The sequence below is a fragment of the Pelodiscus sinensis genome, chromosome Z (genome assembly GCF_052426305.1).
Source record: "Pelodiscus sinensis isolate ZL-2025 chromosome Z, ASM5242630v1, whole genome shotgun sequence".
NCBI classification, from domain to species: Eukaryota; Metazoa; Chordata; order Testudines; family Trionychidae; genus Pelodiscus; species Pelodiscus sinensis.
Window position 1 is genome coordinate 17,916,588 of NC_143085.1, and position 23,653 is coordinate 17,940,240.

Sequence of the window (23,653 nt, forward strand, 5' to 3'; positions counted from 1 at the left end):
AGTTGCTTGAGTCTCAATTTTTAAGATATTAGTAAAGTTGAATGTACAGCGTGAAACACTGTCTGAAAATGCCTCTTTAAGATAAGCGCTCAGCACTTTGAGAACTCTTACATGATGCCTTATATTGGCAGTCAAAAATTTAGATACACTAAATCACTAGTAATTTCTGAAAATGTAGGTCCTAGTCTTTCTGTGCCTCATCTTCACCATCTGTAAAATAGGGATAATAATAGTTATCTATGTTTGTTAAGTATTTTGAGATTTATTGAGGACAAGCATGTTAACAAAAATGTTATTATGAGTAATGCTACAGTCTGAGTTATAAAACAACTTCATGGGGTACTAGATTGTGCTATTCTGCTAATTGATGTATTTTCTAAACATGTACATTGAACAAGTGATACTACTAGGAAAGGCAACTCTTAATGTCAGGAATTAGTATTGTTGTTCCAGGTTTGTTTTCCTAGGAACCTGACATTTCAAAATCTACCACCATGCAAAATATAGGCAACATTTCCTTCTCAAATCATACTCTGATAATCTTGTGATTAAAAACATCATGAAACTGTGGCCTTACCATAAGATGGAGAATTAACAACTCTATGTTAAATGATCGACTAATGTTGAGTCAAATTAAAATAACCTTGCAAAAATATTTAACACTTAAAGTGAGACTCTGTATTAAAATAGGTTAAATCTAGGATGCAGCTACAGATGTCATAAGAAGGAATTTATCAGCATTGCTGCCACTGAAACAGACATGCAAAATTGCTGAACTGAATGAATTAGAAACAGAATAAAGAACCAGGATTTAAACATAAAAGAGACTATACTGATGCCACCCTCAGAGAGCTAATTTCAGATACAGGAGAACTTAATTTGCTTTTAACAGAGGAATCACAGTATTTGATGTTATTAAAGAGAACCCTGTATTATAAAGAAGGAAAGAAAGTCGGGTAGTATTTTTCCTTGTCAATTACAATGAAAGCCCAACCAGAATATCAACGGGAGACTCAAAAACCCAATAGAATAAAGTTACTGCTTCCTTAGGGATTATCAGAATATCTTATGTGGGACTCTAAAAATAACTAAGTGCTGTGTAAAACATCACCACCTTAGAACATGCTTGCCTGCATGTAGCGAAAATGTAGTATTTTAGTACTGGTGTAAGTCTTGCTTGGCCAGAAACACAAACTTAAGCCACAACAGACTGGTAACTATATACCATCTGCAGGATCTCTATGAGTTTGGGGAGGAGAAGGGAGGCTTGTCTTTATGAAGTATATGCTAGCTGCTTTGATACTGTGATGTCATAATAAATGTGATAAATAAATGTGATGTCTTTGCCTTTTCCCTTTAAAAGATTCTGTGTGCTTCTTATAAACATAACGTGCTGCACAAGTTAATGTCTGTTGAGGTGGATAACTCCATACTAAAGAAATATATACTGTACATGAGCAAAGGCTTGGAGCTTATGAAAAATATTAAATTGGATGAAGAGTCTTCAGTGCACTCTAGACAAGTTTGATCAGAATCTATGCAGAAAGACCTAATGATAAGGCTGTAGCAGGATCAGCTACACTATGACTTATACTTCATTGTATGGCTAATGCATCATATCTCTCCTATTACACAAGAATAGGACTTCATAGTCCAATCTCTTTCACAAACCAAACAGGGTCAGTCCTTTATAAATGAAGCTTTTATCTTGCAGATTAGTTACCTTAAACTCTGTGAATATTTGTAAGTAAGGAGGATTAGATAGTTTAGTTTGCCCTCCTATACATATCGCTGGCTAATAAATTTCACCGAGTTACCTCTGTATTAAGCTGAATAATCTCTGTTTGACTAAAGCATAGCTTCAAGAAAGCATCTGATCTTGTCCTTTGGATTAAAATTTTCCAATAATTAATCATGCTTACTGTTAAAAATTATGAGTTACAGTTAACAATGGTTCATACAGAGGACAAACTGAGTTGATCAAATATGAGATTTCTGTTGACAGCTTTGGTAAGTGTGCTCAGTATCTACTCTGCCTGATCCAATTAAATCATCTATGATTTACTGTTACTACTTGCTAAAAAGGTGTTTGTGCTGAATGGCCTGTCTTTGAATGGCCCATCTTTGAAAAAAATCTGCTTCAATTTCAATTTTCATCAGCAGTCTGATACACTTACCAATCACTGAAATAATGAAAGACATATAAACAGCTTTGATCTGGATGTAGGAACCAGAATTCGCATTTATCTCCCTAAGTGATGACTTTGATCATTGCATAAGGAAATGTTCTGATGTTGCCATAAATCAATGGTGGGCAACCTGCAGCCTGAGGGGCGCCTGCAGCTCTTCTGGGTTCTATGTGTGGCCCATGAGATATTTTGTTTACAGTTGCCCAGGTGCAGGGTTTCCAGATTCCGCTGGTTTCCATCCATGTAGTTTTTTTCCTACCAATATTACTAAAGTGACACACACGTAAAGCTAGGGCATGTGAAGTGATGTATGTACTGATTGGACACAACATTGATTGGGAGTGCTATGCACTCCCTCTGTGTCCAATCAAAGCAATGCTATGATTCAATGAGTACACTCTGAAGATTGTAGGTGCACAAGCACAGGTAGCAAAACTACCCTATTCCAGGAAAGCATCTTGGTTACAATGATTTTGTGGCCCACTTAGATGAAGAGGGTCACTTAGGTAGCCCACTCACTGCCCTTGATTGCCCACTGCTGCCATAAATAATATGACATGGTCAGGTCAGAGGTTTACAGAGTGGTAGAAGTGAAGTATATTAACTATAGATTAAGTCTTTTTCCCCAGAATCAGCAGGAACTTCTTAGAATCAATCAGGGCAATTAAGCACCTGGAGCCAATTAGGAGGTTTCCAAAGTCAAATGAGTCAGACTAGTCAGAACACCTGGGACCAATTAGGAACCAGTTGAGACTGAGTAAAATGAGCTCTTCAGTTAGTTCAGTGTGGGCGAGGAGTTTGAGGAGAGGAGGAATTGTGGAAAGTCTGAGAGGAGAAAGTGAAAGAAGATACCAGTAGGAAGAACCTGAAGTAAAAAAGGTGCTGGGGAAGGCTGTGGTGAAGTGGCTCCGAGATATGTAACTGTCACTACCGACATTACAGATAGCTGCTATAACAGGGTCTCAGCTGGAACACAGAGACGAGGACAGGCCCAAGTTCCTACCACCACCCACTCCCCGTTTCAGTACCTGGAAGAGACTGGCTTTGGTACATGGGTTTGTCCTACCCTCTACCTCTTGAAGGGGCCAGAGACTAAAAAGTTTGGTTTCCTCCCTTTTTCCCATGCTGGCCAATGATGAGAGTAGCTCAACAAATACATGCTGGTGTATAAATTGAGGGCTGCTGTGAGCCTCTGAGCCAAATAATCAGCCTGAAAGCACAGGACCCACCAAGGTTGAGGAGGAGCTTTGTCACAATAGTGAAACTGTGGTGCATTTAATAAGCTGTCTCTTCTATATATTTCTTCTTCCCTTTTAGCCACTACTCAGTCACTGATGTTATAAGGAACACTAATAGTGTAATTTAATAAAATAATATATTAATTTGGTTCTTACAAAACTACATTAAAGGATTTAACAGTGAAAGTCAAGTTGTTCTTTTTCTAACTGCGCTGAAAGGAGTATACTGAAGCTAGATCACAGAACTATGAACTAGGTGTCATGAGTTCTACTCTTGACATTGCCACTCTTTGCCTCAGTTTTGTTAAATTGATAAAACAACACTTCTCTCTCTCAACCTTTGTGAACCTTAGCTAAAAAATCCTATAGAAATGCAAACATTAAAATTTATATTTTGCTTTTTTAAAGGATTTTGCTTGAGGTGAGTTTTCTCCATCTACTTCTGCCACTTTCTTGTTATCTAGAAAGCTTTTATAAAGTCAGCTACGGCCACACAAATGAGATGCAAAAAAAAAAAAAAAAAACCCCACCTCCAAAACTCCCCAAGGCTCACTAATATGGCCCCAACTGTGCTGGTGGGGGCAGATGATATGGTACTGGGGAAGGCTGCTAGAGGGTGTTGGAGCAGGGGACAGGGTGTTAGTGGGGATAGGGGACAGGGTGATGGGGTAGATGGCAGGCTGATGGGTAGGGGACTGGGTGCCAGTGGGTTCTGGGACAGGGGACAGGGTGCTGGGGCAGGAGACAGGGTGGTGGTGGGGGTAGGGGACAGTGTGCTAGGGAAGGTTGCCGGTGGATGCTGGGGCAGGTGGCAGGCTGCTGTTGGAGGTGGGGCAGGGGACAGGATGCTGTGGCGGGGACAGGGTGTTCCTGGGGGTAGGGGATAGAGTGCTGTGGCAGGTTGCCTGTGGGTGTTGGGGCAGGTGGCAGGCTGCCGGTGGATGCTGGGGCAGGTGGCAGGCTGTCGGTAGGTGCTGGGGCAGGGAATGGGGTGCTGTGGCAGGGAACAGGGTGTTGGTGAGGGTAGAGGACAGGGTGATGGGGGAGGTGGCAGGCTGATGGGGCAAGTGGCAGGCTGCTGTTGGGGGTGGGGCAGAGAGCAGGGTGCTGTGGCAGGGACAGGGTGTTGATGGAGGCAGGGGACAGGGAGTCCCTGGCACGCACCTCCTCCTGAGACTACTACCTCCTCCCCACCCTGCAGGGGAAGGAAATCCCAGCGCGCGCCTCCTCCGGGGACTCCTACCTCCTTCCCATGCCGCAGGGAAGGAAGTCTGGGTGTGCTCCTCCTCCAAGGACTTCTACTCTGCCTCCACGCACAGGAAGTCCCCAACATGCCATAGCCCTGGGTTCTGGTACTGTGCTGGCTGTCTGGGGGAGGGGGAGCATCCAGCGCACTTCCTGAAACCCCGGAAGTGGTGCACAGCTTTGGGACTTCCATCCATGGTATAGATGGTAGGATGGGGTGGGAGTGGAGAAAGAGAGAAGGAAATCCACTTTAGTTTTCATCTTAATATCAGAATCCCAATCTGTTAACCACCAGCTCTGTGATTCTTGGGAAACCAGAACATTGTCACCTGTCAGCCTTGTGCTCTTGGGGAGTCAGGGAGTGACATTCATGGAAAACCATCGCCCTCCCTCAGGCCTCTGCTAGAATCAAAGACAAAGCAAAGAAAAGGCCAGGGAAGACACACCTCAACTGCTTCAGACAAGGGTGATACAATTAAGGAAACACCCCAGCCTCATTTACATTAAAGATGGAACAGAGGGACATCTCATTAGCATACAGAATGGAGAGGAGCCCTTCCAAGCCAGGAACCGCACTGAACTATGGGACACCAAAAGCAGAGAAGCACTGCCTGATGGGAAATCCCTGCTCCAGATGCTAATGAACCTAGGCCTGCTCACACCGAGATTAGTCATTATCAAACCAATTCTAGTAACGATCCTATTGACATCTAAAATACTGAAACTGCCTAATTGCATTGTGAGCTCGTTCAAGGAACATCACCCATAACCAGGGGTGATCAGTCTCTATTGTCTCTCCTCTTTCTCTTTGAACTATCTCTATAAAACTCCTATCCTTGCCCCAAGAAAACTGTTCTGATACCTGGACTTAAACTGCATCAGTTCCATTGAGACTTCATCTCCTGTCTGATCGTGCTGGGGGCTCTGTCCTGCTTTTCTCCTGCCCTCTGGACCCCGGCTACCATCATCATCTGGGAACCCGGATCAGTGCAAGCTCCGTGGAGTGGTGAGGTCTCTCTCTCTCTCTCTCTCTCTCATCAACTACCTCTCTAAGCATAGCCTTCTGACCCTGCCCTGTGTAAACTGTTATATGGTTACCTAACATTTTTAATCAGTTTCAATTTAGATTTAATATTGTAATTGTTAGATTTAATATTGTAACTTTTTGATATCTATTCACTACTCAGAAATAAATAACTTTCATTGTTAAGCTGGTTGCTTCTCTCTCTTTCTTTCTCTTTTGCTCACTCTTCCTTAAGGGGTGTTGTTTTGGCTTCCCCATTCGCTCTGCAACAACGCTTCTTGTACCCAAGCTAAGGATCCCTGTAGTGCCCAAAATCCCGTGGGGTTTGCTCATCGTGTGGTTTACCAGTGAATGACTGTGGTGTGAAAGTGGGGATAGGGGGTGCTGAACCTGGGGGCTTATGAGGATGGCAGCTTAAAGTGCTGTTTAATCCAGCCCATTGAGTCCAAAGGCATATGAAGGTGTAATGTGGCATTGCTGTGAAACCCAGCCAGCTGAGTCCAGGGACATAGGGGGTCAGCTTGTGAGTCCTGAGTACCCAGTCCTCTCAGACGTGCTCTGTTTGTGGGTGTGAGTGTCTGTGTGTGTTGCCAAGGTGGTAAGAACCCCATCCTGAGGAACCTAGTTCCTGCAGGAGAGCTCCAGTGGGAAGGGGAATTGGCAGCAGGGAGAATTCAGCTCCATATGAGATCACAAGTAAGCACCAACAGCACACTGATAGAATTGTTAACCTTCCCCCAGTCCCATAAGGGTAACCCTGATAAATGAGCACACCCCAGAGTATTGGGCAAATTTGGTAACAAATCTGGGACAGGAAATGATGCACATAAGGCAGGTCTGGGCAAGATGCAGCCTGAGAGACAGATGTGGCCCACCTAACACTTTGATCCATCCCGTGGACTGCATCTGGCTTCTTTCTATTTATATCCTGTTGCCTGTGCCACTGAATTTCTAGGTGATGGCTCAGGCAGAAGGGGCTGGAGCCATAAGCCCTTCAAATAGCCACAGAAACCCTGGGAAACTGCCAAACAAAGTGGTAGCAATGGGGTCGGTAGCCGTGAGCCCTTTGCTGTATTTTTAATTCAAAGCCTCTTGTCCTACATAACTCTGGGGGGGGGGGGGGGGAGGATAGTCCCCAACCCCCAGCTTCTGCCAAAGCCTTGCCCCTTCCAGGGATGGAGCCAGCTCGTGACCATGTACCAAAATTCATTAAGTGTCCTCCCTGTGAAAATTATTGTCCACCCATGACCGATGTGTAATGAGGTGACATGAACAATGTGTATTGTTCATTGTCAGAAGCTTCCAAAGCAGCAGCAAAAGGAAAGGTAAAATAGTAACTATAAAAATAAATAATGAAGCTCATGAAAAAGAGAAGAGAGAAAGAAGAGTTATAAAAGTCAAGTCATTTATGGTAAAGCTATAGTCCGTGTACATCATTCACATACAGCCAATACACAGTGCAGGACAGAAATAGAATGACATCCAACAGAGTAATGTTGACTCTGCTACCAATCTGGCCTTTTCCCGCTTAATTAAAGCTGCTGAACACTTGAGCTGGAAAACTGTAATCCCCATTAAAGTGTCATTTTAGCTGTAGGTGATCAGCCCTTTCAAGCTAAACTAAGTAATTATGCTAGCAGGAATTGTGCATAGTATTAATGTTACCATAGGAAAGGCATAAATGTGCAGGCAGGAGCACCATCAATAGAGAATCGTAGTATGGAGTAACACTACTTAACACATAAAACAAAAAAGTTTCAGCTCTGGGTACCACCATGCCAGTACTTACAATGTACTGAATACCAGGTAGAAAAAGGTAATATAACTCTACTTTTGAGGTACTTAAGTATAAATACTAGCATGTAGGAATAAGGAATGCTTGTAATGGTAATTCAAATCTATATAAACCATCAGTTTGACATATCCGTCAGGTTTAAATGTAGGAGTGTAAGCCCAAAACAATGGAACATGCATCACGTGAATGTGTCCGTAAATTATCACCAAGGCACAGAAATTCAGGTGGTGGTCTGTACAAATTAAGTTGGCATTATACTGCTTTATGTTCTATGGAAGAAGAAATATCATCCATGAAAATCTTAGAAATACAAAAAGTGTGGTTTTAAAGCCATTTTAAGAATGTATTTACATTAAAGCTTAGCAAATTCTTTTATGAACCAACTTTAAAAAGACTATTCAGAGGCACAGGAAGATGGGGGTACATCATAGATGCCTGTTGATTAGAAAGCATGCTGTGATGAGGCTAAAGCCATATTGAACCGTTCATCCTAGAATACCAGAGTCAGTACAAAGAAGTTAAACAGAAAGACAAAACAAAGCAAACTTTCTAATTAGTATTGAAATGAAACAAAGATACTTTCTTATTAAGTAGTTTTTCAAGTACATTTTTCCATACTGTGTTCTTGCAAAGAGTAGGACAATTACGCTCATAAAGTATAATAAAGATGTAATCCCTTGGTATTTACAAATATTTTCTAATTGTTCTTTTTTTAAACCAGCATCTGCAGCAGTACATATTTGCAGCAAGTATTTAGAATGAAGTATTTCACAAAGTACTTCAGCACTTCTTTGCGTATTTAATTTATCTGACATAAAAGACCAAGAGAATATAGCATTTTTCAGTAAGTGGATGTAAAATACTCATTGCATGGATCCCTATAATTAAAAAAACAGCAAATCATTGTCATTAATGCACAAGCAAGATCATAAATGAATACATTATTAAGTCCTACTGAATTAATGTTTAACTGCAATAGAGTCGAAATTGAATGAGGCAATTAATCAGAGTAAGAAATGAAAAAAAAAGCCACATCTGTCTCACTTTGAATACAATCAGCAGAACGACCTTCAAAATGGTACTGTCAATCAAAGCATGCCACCCACTGATTTGAGAGTCCTGGTGCCATCACAGAGGGAATGTTTAGTCAATTTAACAGATTTAAGCATTCACTCTGAGTCACTCAGGGGCACATGACACCCTCAGGGAATAAAACATCATCTCTTAAGGGTCTCATCTCATAAAATCATGAAAGCTCAGCTAGCGAAGATCACATTGGTTATAAATGTGAACTACATCTGCTCAAGGATCCAAGGAAATGAAACTGGAGGAGCTGACATACATTAATACGTTTTAGTGGCTTTATGCTCTTTACCATCTATAGTAAATGAACAAATTATGTTCAGAAGCTTTCGTTCCATGGATTGTTCTTTGATCTTTCAAAATATATAATATATTTCTTTCTTCCTCCTTGAAAATCCATAGCGGGATTTTCTTTAATGGGTTAATTAAACTCCCCAAGATTTTTGGTAGCTCCACATAATCTTAGTTCAATTTACTTTAAAGTTTTAAAGTTGCCCTATTTAGTTTAAGAAATTGTAAAACACTATTAATAATAATGACCCTTATGCTGGCTGAAGTGTTTAACCATTCTCTACATGTAATAGTAAATGTTTTAAAAAATGATGAACGATCTGCTGTTCTACTGAGTAAGATGAAGCAGACAGTCTTTGTGACTTTTCTTCAGTAGACAATTATGAAAACTAAACTATACTTACATCTTCTGAAATTCTGTTGTTGTTTTTTTTTCAAATTCTTAAGTAATAATTATCAGTTTGATACAGATTTTTTTCTGGCTCTGCAAATGAACTGCAACTCTTTCAAGTTGTAATTGTTTTCCTCTACAATGGATTGCTGGAGAGACTGACATGAAGATAATCAGCATATTCATTTCCTCTCCTAACTGCATTAAGATTTAGGACTTGCTTTTGAAATAATTATTAAAACTGTAGACAAGTGTGCTAGACATCTGAACTGTGGTTATCAAGTTCATATACTCCTACAGTCATACCGATCACTGAGTTAAACACCATGTATTATCTTTGCAGTGTACAGTAATTTGACATTTTGTCTAGTAATACCTTACTTCAAAAGATGTGATATTGAATTACCACTTCGTTTCCACATTAACACCAGCAATTACATTTTCTTTTGTGTGTGTGTGTTTTTGGAGGGGGTGGGGGTCGGGGAAGGGGAGGAGAGGCACATTAAGCAGGAGGTGTCACCACGGCCTGTTGATTTACTTTAGGGGCCAATATGAATATCTCTGTGATATGGTACCCTTACTCATATTGCCTAAATACATGGGATGGGGACTGCAGTGTGTCATAAGATACTATGCACTGCTGCATATGAGTTCCTGAACAAGGCAAAGTCCTTATACCAATAAATACCACCAAAGCAATTCACTGTTAGAGGGCTGGCTTGTGGTCATTAGCCTAGATCTATGTGTGCAGAAGAGAGAGTGCTGTTGTCTTGAAAAGGCTGTGGTTTTCAAAACTGCCCATGGAATTTGGATGATTTGTTCCCACTCAGCTGTACAGAGAATTTCAAGAACTGACCCTTATTCATTTTAGTAATGGTGGATGCAAAAGCAAAGATGATTATCTGAAGAGACACATGAGTGATGTCATATTTCAAGCTGGTAAGTAAAACTATATTTGTTACATACATCGGGAATACTGTTCACCAGGACATACTGATGAACAAGTATCTAAACACCATCTTATATGAATATTATGTTACAGAAATAATAAAACAGAAATTATTATGTCCAGTTCCCATTATGACCCAAATGTTTGACTCTCTTTAAATATGCAGAAGGAGGCATGTAGGTATGGACAATCATAGCATGGCAAATTCAGAAAGCTATAGGGACAAAAGTTTTAATCTTCATAAAATCAATTGAAAAGCTGCCAGTACTGACTTTGAAAGATCAACGTGAGTTTAAAGGGAGAGCTGTAACAAGGCGAATACTTCATTCTATTTAATATAGAGAGACTGAGAGGTATATAGTGACCTATTGTGTGCATTCAGTCCACGTTAGTCATATTTATTAATGAATGGTCATGCTATGCACACTGAACATTTAGCTCTTCATATCTTATAGGAAAGACACGGAATGAAGCAGATTCAAAACTACAAAGTACTACAATGGAGAATTTCAGATGGCGTTTCCTGAGAAAAGCAAGTCCAAAAATAATTTAACTCTCCTATACTATGAAATACATATTAGATAAATGAAAGAATCTTTAAAGACAATAGACATTAGTTTTTCTACTGAAGCTCACCAATATTTTGTCAGGATGCTGGCCTCTGAGATCAAAACATATACTCCTGGATATGCTTGTTTCCATAGAACCTTTTTCTAGTGTGAGATATGGACATTGTACCAACTAAAAGTAAACTTGAAAACCTCATCAGAATTGTTCAATGACATACATAGCTTTTGATTAAAACTGCCAAGTGGAAGAGTACAATAAAAAGGATCCATGATATGGGATTTGATTCTGACTGCTCAGTACAAGATAGAGCGCTCTTTAAAAAAGTGATACGGAAATCATACAAGCTAAGGCTTTCCAAGGTACCATAATAGCTAATCAGCACATGAATGCAAACAAAAGCATTAAGAATATCAATTAATTGCAAGCATGGCTAATTGACCCAATTCATAGGGAGAAGGAAGACTTAGGGCTCCTGCTCACACTGAAGTTAATGGCAGAAGATTTGTTTACTTCAGTGAGGGCAGGACTAGGCTCTAATGGGGGCCCCAGGTAGAAGGAGAACTGAGAAAGAAAATAGCATGAAGGAGGAAGAAACCAGAGTGGGAGAGGGGAGAATTCCCTAACCCACAAATCCACTAGATAAAAATCAACAAAGCAATTAAGCTCCAACAAAAACAAGACAGTTTTTTTTACAATATGAATGTTAATTACTGTGCTTTACAGTGGAGATAACAAGAGGGTTTTAATGCCTAGCATTTTTCAAACAAAGGCATGAAAAATTCATGAGCGGGGAGACCTTGGTGTTGAGCTTTAGTTTTTCTTGTCAAATATTTCAGCTCCGGAGGTCTTTGGGAAGGTTACACAACAATATTCAAGTCTAACAGATGCCTGTCAACTAGCAGTAAAAGCCACAGGAATTATATAGGTCGCATATGACCTTGTCAATGATATTTCACTGGCCAAAAGTATATTAGCAGCGGTTACCCATCCCAGTTAAAAAAAAAAGAACCAAATAGCTTATCTTACAAGGAATCAAGTATCCTCAGCTCCAATACATTCACAATTATAAAATAGCCGTTGGGTAGCTTGTTTTATGCCAGGAATAAATATGTCATAAAATCAACATGAAAATTCTATTACCAGATTATTTTCTGTGGTGGAGATTCACCCCTGTGTAGATGGACAGCAAAACGTCTTTAGTAACACTTAGTACACGTGACTTTTGCCAGCCCATTACACAGGACTGAATTTCACCTGAGAGTTGAGTGTAGATCTTGCCATGTTTGGCCCTGCAACTGATATAAAGTAAGGGATCTATTATTCTATAATCAGTCACATCACATGCACCTATGCTTTAAGTCAGCCCAGCATGTAATGAAAGATGGTAACTTAAGGAAACAGATGGTCAGAAGTTAAATGTGGTTCATCATAAGTGGTGGAAGAGAATATTAAGAGTAAGTTATGAGGAAAGAAAAAAGAATGATGAGGTTGGAAAAATGGCTAAAGCAAGATCTCTATTGCAAATGATTAGTAAGAGAAGAAATCAGTCACTATAGCATGTGTTATGAATGGTATCAAACCAACTACTGATTATGAACATAAGAACATAAGAACGGCCATACTGGGTCAGACCAAAGGTCCTTCTAGCCCAGTATCCTGTCTACCGACAGTGGCCAGCACCAGGTACCCTAGAGAGGGTTGACCGAAGACAATGATCAAGCAATTTGTCTCCTGCCATCCCTCTCCAGCCTCTGACAAACAGAGGCCAAGGACACCATTTTATCCCCTGGCTAATAGCCTTTTATGGACCTAACCTCCATGAATTTATCCAGCTTCTCTTTAAACTCAATTATAGTCCTAGCCTTCACCGCCTCCTCTGGCAAGGAGTTCCACAGGTTGACTACACGCTGTGTGAAGAAGAATTTCCCTTTATTAGTTTTAAACCTGCTATCCATTAATTTCATTTGGTGTCCTCTAGTTCTTCTATTATGGGAACTAATAAATAACTTTTCTTTATCAGCCCTCTCCACACCACTCGTGATTTTATAGACCTCTATCATATCCCCCCTGAGTCTCCTCTTTTCTAAACTGAAAAGTCCCAGTCTCTTTAGCCTCTCCTCATATGGGACCCGTTCCAAACCTCTAATCATTTTAGTTGTCCTTTTCTGAACCCTTTCCAAGGCCAAAATATCTTTTTTGAGGTGAGGAGACCACCTTTATGGCTCTTAGTTGGAAGTCAGAAAATCCAACAAGGGTTATAAACCTAGGACAGTGGTCACCAAACAGTAGAATAGAATTTATCAGTAGAGCCTCTAACAGGTGCCTCTGACAGGTGATCCTGACTGGTTTGGCTGGGAAGCTAGCAAGTACTAGTGCTTCAGTTGCCCCTCCACCTACTATCATGCTGCTTCTCCCTCTGCCTTGGCGCTGCCCCTTGGCACCCTCCTGCTTGCTGTGCAGGGTGTGGGAGGGAGAAGAGAGGGGCGCTGATGTCAGGGTGTCCATCCTCCCCCCCCCCCATTCCTGTACCCTGTCTCCACACAGAGAAAAGGGGATGGAGGGAGCTTTGGAGCTTGGCAATGCAAATCTCTGCCACTCTCTCACAGTGTGTGTGTCTGTCATTCTCACAAACACACATTGTCCTTCAATCTCCTGGCCCAACACATACATGGGGGGATGTTACTACTTTTACTGCTTGCAAAGTGGGTTAGATTTGGTTTGTGACTGGTCTGTGCATTTCATTCATTTTTGTCTTATGCTTAAATTTAATTATTTGAGTAGTGATGTCAAAGAACCTGTCATGTCTGGAGTAATTATCCCTGTGGTAATTGTGCTCCTGGAGGTGGCTGGCATGTCCCTACAGCCCCTGAGAAAGTCAGAGCAGGGGGTCTCCACATGCTGTCCTTGCCTGTGGACACCACTCCTGCAGCTCCCATTGATCAGTAATGGAGAATGGTGGCCGGTAGAGGCTGTGGGTTTGGTGCCTATGGATGAGGGGCAGCATGTGGAGCCACTGCTATACATGCCGGCTGCTTTCCGGAGTGGTGCAGGTCCAGGGCAGGAGTAGGTCTCCTTGATGATAATGAAGATGATGCTCCATCCCTGGGGCAGCTGTCAGGATGGGCCTGGAGCCCACCACCCTGTACTCCTCAGGTGAATGCCCAATCCCCTAGGCCACTCAAGAATCCACCCCACCTCCCTGACATCAGAGTGTCCCTTATCCTCTGTTGGCTGTCTGGTCACTCCTAGGGTGGGTGGCACTTGAGCTGTTTAGGGGGGATGGGACTTGAACTCACCACCGTGTGCCCCAGGTGAATGAGCCCACTCCTCTGTTCCACTCCAGAGCACCGCTCACCTTCAGTGGGTCCCTTATCATGCTTTCCGAATGCAGGAGCTAGGTCCATCCCTGCGGCAGCCCAGATTGGCTGCCCAGCTGCTGTCTGAGTGGTCAGTGGGACTTGAACCCACCATGCTGGCACTTGCACTCCCCAAGCAAATCCTCTAGTCCACTCCAGAACCCATCCCACCCCCCTACCTTCAGGGTGTCCCCTCGCACACTCCGAACCCCTTGGCCCAAGACCAGAGCCTATACCCCAATCTACTACCCCAGCCTGGTGAAAATGAATGCGATTCAGGGAGAAAGGGGGATGGAGTGAGCAGGGTGAGGTCTCAGAGAAAGGGGAGAAGGGGAGGAAGGAAGCCAGGCAAGGGTATTTGGGTTTGAGGTAGATCTTACATTGTTCTTAAATTGAAAAAGTGATCTTGGGGTTAAAAAGGTTGGAGACCACTTACCTAGGATGATTTGGAAGCATACGATCATCAATGACATAGAAAAATGTGATCTGAAATGGGAGGACTTAGGTCACATGGCAGCTGATAAGCAAGCATGGAGAATGTGGGTAGTCCAATGTGCTGAAAAACACGGAATGAACTAAGAACCCATAGAATTTCTTGAAGGGTTAGAAAAAATATTTCCTCTGTGTTGACACATAGGTCAAGGATCCTTCCAGTGACAGGAGAACAATGCATTTAACTGACTAACAAGAAATAAGAAAAAGACAAAAGCTTTTGGGATCTTGTGAAACTCCTTCCCTTGCCTTGTCAAAAACACTGCAGTAGAAACAGAAATATGATAAGCTCTTGAAAGCCTGAACATTCTACATATTGTTTAACCACAGAGCACTCCGTACACATTACTAAAAATGATTTCTTAACTCAAAATCTTCTCTCCGCCCCTTCCCTAAGCCTTAAAAAAGGATTTATTCAACTTCAAAACTTCCAGTTCTCTTGGACCATAGATGCTTATACATCGATAATATACTAAATGCTTGGCATACATAAGACATGCATCCAGTTCTTAACTTAAGCCTTTATCCTGTGGTGATCTCTGAACAGAAGTAGGAGTTCATCCATGTAAAGCTCATTGCAAGATGAGAGATTTGGTCTGTTAATCCAAATATAGCTTAAAATTCACTGCTGCTTAAAGAAAAGTAGCAAACTAGTCACTTTAGTAAAACAACATGAAAAGCAGATTTGCTTCATAATTAAATTCCTAGAGTTAAGACAAAAACCTATATATAAAAAACAACCCACAGTCAATACTAAATGAATTAATGGATGAACCCAAAAAGGGCAAATGGCTGGACTCTTTCCTAAAGTATTGCTGTAGAAATAAACTGTTAGAGTGATACATAAAAATCCCTAACAGCACGTCACATTAAGCCCATCTGAATGGCTTTATGGTGTAGTGCATAACCATATTGAGTTCAGAATGTTTAATTTCATTAACATGCTGGTTTTGTAGCATAAGACTCCTGGAGATGTTATCTCTCAATGTCAAAATCACCAATTCTAAAGGTCCTAAACCCATGAGTCAGCATCCTCTCCCCTCAAAGTAATCAGATTAGTTTAAAAATGACATTAAAAATAAATAAATCTGGGATTTTATTTCCCTTCTGGTTTTTCAGTCATTAGGGAAGTGATGGGCAACCCAGGTCAGTGAGTGAACTGCAAGACTGGCCTTCCTTCATTTTAGAGAGCTGCAAGATTATTGTAACTAAGATGGTCTCCTAGGATAGGGTAATTTTTTTAAGTGCACTTGTGTACCCAGAATTTGTGGGGTGTGCCGATTGAACTGTAGCAGCACTTTGATTGGAGGGAGTGGACGGCTTTTATAGTCAATGTTGTGTGCAACCAACACACACTTCACTTCACATGCCCTTACTTTACATGTATATACCAGTTAGAAAAATACTATATGGATGGAAACCAGCAGAATGTGGCAACTCTGTCTATGTGCATCGGTTAACAAAATGTCTCATGGGCCACAAATAGAACCCTGATGGCCCATGGGCCATAGGTTTCTCACCCCTGCTTTAGGATATATTTGTGTTATAGAATCATAGAATCATAGGGCTAGAAGAGGCTTCATGAAGTCAACGAGTCCAGCCCCTGCCCAAAGCAGGACCAACCCTAACTAAATCATCCCAACCAGGGCTTTGTCAAACCAGGATTTAAAAACCTCTAGGGATGGAGATTCTATCACCTCCTAGGTAATCCATTCCAGTGCTTCACCACCCTCCTAATGAAATAGTTTTTCCTAACATCCTGTCTAAACCTCCCCCCTGCAAATTCAGAATATTGCTCCTCATTCTGCCATCTGTTACTACTGAGAACAGCCTCCCTACATCCTCTTCAGGAAGTTGAAGGCTGCTATCAAATCCCCCCTCACTCTTCTCTTCTGCAGACTAAACAGACCCAAGTCCCTCAGCCTCTCCTCGTAAGTCATGTGCTCCAGCCCCCTAATCATTTTGGTTGTCCTTCGATGGACCCTCTCCAATGCGTCCACATCCTTTCTGTCATGGGGAGCCTAGAACTGGACACTATACTCCTAATGTGGCCTCACCAGAGCCAAATAAAGGGGAATAACTTCTCTAGATCTGCTTGAAATGCTCCTAATGAACCCTAATATGCCATTAGCCTTCTTAGCTACAAGGGCACACTGTTGACTCATATGCCCCTTATTATCCACTGTAATCCTCAGGTCCTTTTCTGCTGAACTGCTACTTAACCAGTCAGTCCCCAGCCTGCATCAGTGCTTGGGATTCTTCTATCCCATATGCAAGATTCTGCACTTGTCTTTGTTGAACCTTGTGAGATTTCTTTTGGCCCAATCCTCTAATTGGTCTAGGTCACTCTGGACCCTATCCCTGCCCTCCAATGTATCTACTTCTCCCCCTAGCTTAGTGCCATCCGCAAACTTGTTGAAGATGCAATCTATCCCCTCATCCAAGTCATTAATAAAGATGTTGAATAAAACAGCCCTAGAACTAAATCTTGGGTCACTTCACTTGAAATCTACCAGACATTGAGGTATTGATCACTACCCTCTGAGTCCGACAACCTAGCCAGATTTCCAGCCACCTTTCAGTCTATTTATCTAATCCATAATTCCTTAACTTGCTGCCAAGAATATTGTGGGAGACTGTATGAAAAGCTTTGCTAACGTCAAGGTATATCACATCCACCGACTTTCCCATGTCCATAAAGCCAGTTACCTCAACACAGAAGGCAATCAGATTGGTCAGGCATGACTTGCCCTTGGTGAATCTATGTTGACTATTCCTGATCACTTTCCTCTCTTCCAAGAGCTTCAAAATGGATTCCTGAAGGATCCCCTCTATGATTTTTCCAGGGACTGAGGTGAAGCTGACCAGTCTGTAGTTCCCTGGATTGTTCTTCTTCTCTTTTTTAAAGATGGACAATACATTTTCCTTTTTCTAATCATCCGTGACCCCCCCTGATCACCATTATTTTTCAAAGATAATGGCCAAGGGCTCTGCAATGACATTTTTCCAACTCCCTCAGCACCCTTGGATGCATTAAATCTTGCCCCATGGATTTGTGTATTTCCAATTTTTCTAAATAGTTCTTAACCTGTTCCTTCTCCATTGAGGGCTGCCCACTTTCTTTCCATATTGTGTTGCTTAGTGCAGTAGTCTGGGAGCTGACCTTGTCTGTGAAGACAGAGGCAAAACAAGCATTGAGTACATCAGCTTTTCCCACATCATCTGTCATTAGGTTACCTCCCTCATCCAGTAAGCGTCCCACACCTTCCTTAACTATCCTTACATACAGTGCAACTCCCCCTTCTTTTCTCCCCGACCTGTCCTTTCTGAACAGGTTATACTCTTCCATCACAGGGTATGGCTCCAGTCATGTGAGCTGTCCCACCAAGTCTCTGTTATTCCAATCAAATCACAATTCTTTGATTGTGCCAGGACTTCTAATTCTTCCTGCTTATTTCCCAGATTTCTTGAGTTCGTGAACAGATACCTCTGATAACTAGCTGACTGCACTACATTCTCTGTACAAATCAGGGGTCCTCCTCTGTTGCACCTTCCTCCTTTGTTCCTGGTACACCACTTCCCCACTTAACTTAGGTCACCATTGCTCAATGAACCTAGATTCAACCCCTCCTCATTAGGTTTGCAAGCCTGCCCAGAAAGATGCTCTTCCTTCTCTTCATTAGCTGGATCCCAATTCTTCTTAGCAATCCTTGTGCCCAGAACAGCATCGCATGGTCGAAGAAACCAAAGGTCTCTCTCTGACACCCTCTGTGGAACCATGTATTTATTTCCAAGATTTGACAATCCCTACCTGGACCTTTTCCTTCCAGAGAGAGGATGGATAAGAACACCACTTTCCCCTCAAACTCCTTCATCTTTCTTCCCTGTAATACATAATTTGCGGTGACCTGCTCAAGGTCATTCATGGCCATATCGTTAGTTCCTACATTAAGAAATAGGAAGGGATAGCAATCCAATGGTTTGATCAGTTTTGGAAGACTCTCGGTCACATCCTGAATTCTAGTCACGTGTTCAAATTTCTTTCTGCAATCATCAGAAGTAGAAAACAACACTAAATAAATACGAGTCTCACATAATAATTTGTTTCCAGGCTTAAGGTAAAACATAACATCAGGAGCATTAGCAACATGGCAATAAAGAGGGCCTGCTTTATTAAATGTTTATTAAAAATATTAGATATGTGAAAGGAAGACAGCAGTGTATGTGCTAGAGCAGGATGTTTTGAAAACTCTCACACTTTAACTGGATGAGTGGAGAAACTTCATATTTAATAAATGCTTCTTATTCTCCCAATATATTAATTAGTCATTGAAATTAAAAAGGCATTAAAAAATACAGAGACAAAGAGTTTTAAAAATACTAACTAATCGTTCTTCTATTCACAACAGCTCAGAATTACACTATCATGGCTCTCCTGATTTGCACAGTGCAGACAGAGAAAAAAAACCTTTAATTCTCCTTTCCCACAAGAAAAAGTTTTCAACCTTTCTTTCTTTATGCATCATAAAAAAAAAGGAGAAAAGGCCCCAAACATATTTTCCCCCTGCTTTGCAGTTCACTTCTCGTTCCAAATATTGAAAGATACTTCCTGATAGGTAGAGAAAACGTGTTAAACAAGAAAAAAAACCAGGGAGCAGTAACATGTGTGCTGGTTTCGACTGCTCCTTATTCAAAGCCAATGACAAAATAAAATCAAGTGTATTTAACCTCAACATGTTTCTCTTAAGTACCCATACTAGACTATTTTCTGCAATTCTAACCACTGTATGCTTTCAGCTAACCACACTCTCTGCTCTCACACTGCAACACAGAGCCCACTTAGAGTTCAAACACAGTATCTGTATCCAACCAGTCTAAGCTCTTTTGGGTGCAAGAAGCCAAAATATCACTTCCCCTCCTGTTTTCATCTATGCACCATCCCTGTTTGCATGCAGGAATACACATATGTAATCTCATGCTATTTGGAACACACATTTTTATTCCATATGAAATCTTATTGAGGGGACACTCAACTGCAAAATTATGGCAATAGAGTCTCCTCTGTAGGGTAATCCTTAGAATTTATGAAGCCCTCTGCGGTATTGTTAAACTGGCGTCTCTATGCCCAGTGGCAGATCAGAGGCAGATGACAATTTTTTAGAGATATGATTTTATAATCTTCAGCAACACACTAATGAAATATCTTTAGAGCAAATTTTAAACTAAGGTCCTGCAGAATAGCACAGTAAAATCAGAAAATGACAGGATATACCTGGGGTTGGCTAATACTTGTTAAATGGCTTCATTACCACCTGATTGGCTTTTTCACAGGTTCAGTGTTTGCTCACCCCACCTTCTGTATTAAATCTGATTTGTCAGTTTAATAATGTGTTCACTTTTTTCATTGTATTCCTTTGATATATATGGTCGTGCCAATTCTCTTCCAGATCTGAGGAAGTGGGTCTGACCCATGAAAGCTCATCACCTATTAAACTATCTTGTTAGTCTTTAAAGTGCTACACAGTTTTTCCTTTTGTTTTTGCTAATAGGTCTGGCAGGCTTTTTCACTTTTACGTTAACTAGATCCTCTCTGAAGGAAGCAGAGCCAGAGAACAAGGAAGGAAGAGGCAGGTGGCTGGACATAAAGACCTACTGGTGTCTGAAATGTTTGGGTCCTCTAAGCAGCTGCATATTCTGCATATGGGTAGGGACGTCTGTGCTCCTTTGCAATACCCACATGTGTGTGCAACTGAATGAAGGTGAGTGGGTGGGGCAAAATAGTTATTTATGGTTCACTGATCCTTTCACACCAACATGAAAACACGGAAGAAAAGGTCGCAACACTAGACAAAACTGCCTCATGATTGGACTGAGCATTAGCAAGGGAAAGACCAAGACAATGAGGATCAACCAGTCCAATAACAATACCATCACACTGGGAGGGGATGACCTGGAAGATGAGGAGCAGTTCATCTACTTGGGGAGTAATATGGGCAGAGACGGAGGAACAGGCAAGGATATCAGTGCTAGGATAGGGAAAGCAACACCTGCATTCTAGACTCTTCGCCCCATACGGAGTTCACAAATAATATCTGCAAAGATGAAACTGTGAATCTTCAATACAAATGTGAAGATTGTGCTCTTGTATGAATGCAAAACCTGGCATATTAAAAAGTCTTCAAATCACTATCTATTTTAGGTATAGGTTGGCCCTCCCTTGTCTGGTACCCTTGGAACCTGATCGGTGCCAGATGAGGGATTTTGCCAGGCCAGGGAAGATCATTTGTGACCACCCTGCTACTGTCCCCTTCTCCCCCAGCTCTGGCCTATCTGCCAGCTTTCCCACCCCCCCTCCATTATAGCACCACTGCACTGCCAGCTGGTAGGGCTCTCAGCTGCAAGCCTTCCACCGTAACCCTTTGGTCCCTGGAAATTCACAGTACCAGAGAGTCATAGTTAGAGAAGTATCAATGAAGCCCTCAATAATGAAGTCTCCAAAGACCTTGCAATCTTTAGTGTATTAATTTGCAGGTGTGGAAGAGAAGTGCTATTATCCCATCTTATAGATAAGGAGTTGAGGTCCAGAAAGATTAAATGGCTTGGCGCAAGGTCTATGGTGGAACAGTTTCTTGAATCCTGCTCTCCCAAGCCCCAGGGGAATAGTCTAACCAGTGAATCACCTACCCATCTTTCCTTCAGATCTCTAAAGTGCAGTAATATTTGGACCACACACACTTTACTCAGCCACATGCTTTGTAAGGTGGAGGTAGTATAGGAGGTAGCATTCTCCCATATTTAGGAAATCCTCCATAAGATAGGTCTCCTGGCTTAATGGCCCCATTGTGCTGATGAACTGGGCACAGAGTAGTAGAGAATTTTGCTTTATATCTGAATCAAGTCTTTCAGTATCAGTGATCTTTTCAGCAGCTCGATTAATGCCATATGTCTGGATTTTGTCTCATCTCTTTTTTTACAAAGCTTCCCCCCCATCCCTTAAAATATCACTGTGTGTTTTCATTCTGTGGAATCACACCGCACAATTCTCTGAATAAACATCTTCCCCTAATGTAAAAAACAGAACCATTACAAAAATCTCCCCCACATCTTCTCTGCAGTATTTCATCTCTTCTGTACCCTGTACTATAGATTTATCTATAGCAAGAATTATTATACCCAAATCCAGAATATAAAGCTTCTACATACCTTTGGGACAACTTTCCTTCTACAGGATTGGAAGTATCAGAGCAGAATGCAGAGTCTTATTTCCAGCTAGTTAAAAATGATAGGGCTAGCTTGAAGAGCAATGCTCATGAGTCAACCGCATACTGACATTGGTTCTATTGGTACAGACTCACAATGAGGTTATTGAGATCCAGGCCAGCTTGCTTCTGAAATGAGTCACTGCTTTTCCACAAGTCATTTTCAGTTTTAGTTAGTGTGAACCTTCTCTCACTATTTTTCAACCTACTGGTTCCTAAAGACTTTATACAAATTAAACCGTCTCGTCTCCTGTTTGTGCTTTCCCCACTTTTATTCTCCACATTGGCTGGGAATTCTGTTTTTCATTTCAGTTTACTCTAGTAGGCAACTGCAACTGGAGTGTGTTTCAACACAAAATGGCAAATCTTTTGGTGGTCTCAGTCTTGATACAGTTGCACTAAGTGTAATTAAGCTGCTCTCAAGGTAATGAACCAAAGAAAATTGGAAGAAATATCCCACGGAGTTTCTAATCACTGTTTAAAACATTCTGAGACAAATTTTGACTTGACATTACATCCTGCACAGTCCCAATGAGGACATTAGTGTTTTAACTAGTGTGAATCAGAACAAAATTTTGTCCACATCATCTAGGACAAAAACGATAACCTCTCACTAATGAGGAAGAAACAGCACATACATGAATCATCACACTATTATAAACCACAGGCTTGACTCTAATGTCAGGTAAGAAAGTGGCTGAATGTGAGTCACCCTAACTACACAGATGACCAAATCTGCTGCTCCTTTCTTTTACCAGAAATGTCATAACAAACACCCAGCTTTCTCAGGGAAGAGACAGGCTTAACTGAAACCAGCAGATTACATTTGTGCAACATACTTTATGTTGTTAAATCGATTCTAAATGGAATTCAAGATTTTGGGCAAAACATTTCTAAAGTTGTTTTGGAAAGGAATTAAAATCTGAGCTCTCAAACAGATAAATAGGAATCCCTGCCAAAATGCTACATTTGAAGATGGCATGAAGTCAGCCACATAGAAAGAGAATTAAAACCTAGGATAAAAATAAAACTTACATGGTTCAAAACAGCACAGCCTCCCCTGCACCCACTCAGAGGCCATTTGTTTATGCTGATAAATCTTAAAATTGTTTTTAACATATTTTCTTCTGGGTTTGTAGATTATTTGTAATATAAAAATTCACCAAAGGAGAAGCAAGAACTTATAAGAGAACATTTCTGCTTCGATAGAACAGTTTTTTCAGATGTGACTGAAAGGAGCTACTGGTCCAATCCACAATGGAAACACATCATTGCATTGTGGATTAGACTAGCGGTTCTCAACTCAGCTCCTTTTGTACTGCATGGGCTGCATATACACAATATATATATATACTACATATAGGGCCCAGAGGATGTGACATGGGCTGCAACTATGTGTTGTAGGGATGTTAAATATCAGTTAATTGAATCGTCAAGTAAACTCATGACATTTTATCAGTTAGTCAACTATTCTATAGACCCTGGAGACAGGGACAGCAGCTACTATATCAGAGGCAGCTACACGGGGTGCCAGGTGGGAGCTGGTCTGCAAGGGAAGCCAGTTTAAAAACTAGCTCCCCTCGACCGGCTTCTTCTCACACTGTGCTGCTGCTTCTGAGAAAGAGGCAACAGTGCGGGGTGTAAGCAGTCCCTGTCTAGCTCCCAATGCATTTTAAATCCAGAGCCACAGGAGGGGTAAGTCCCAGACTCGTCGCAAGCCAAGACAGAGCCAGATGGGTGGCCGGCCTGCTAAAAACTTTACTGACAGGGA

At 41.5% G+C, this 23,653-nt stretch overlaps 1 protein-coding gene across 9 annotated transcripts in view; it reads right to left on the reverse strand.

The window, feature by feature from the left end:
* FBRSL1 (fibrosin like 1) overlaps positions 1–23,653 on the reverse strand; it is a 1,043,303-nt gene that overhangs the window by 342,804 nt on the left and 676,846 nt on the right. Inside the window, exon 1 of one of the 9 annotated variants that reach the window (XM_075898375.2) lies at positions 21,827–22,067. The exons of the other annotated variants lie outside the window; for them this stretch is intronic. The gene's annotated coding sequence lies outside the window, so the exon portion shown is untranslated. Of the gene's footprint in view, positions 1–21,826; positions 22,068–23,653 lie in introns of those variants that run through there. 9 annotated transcript variants of the gene reach the window in all.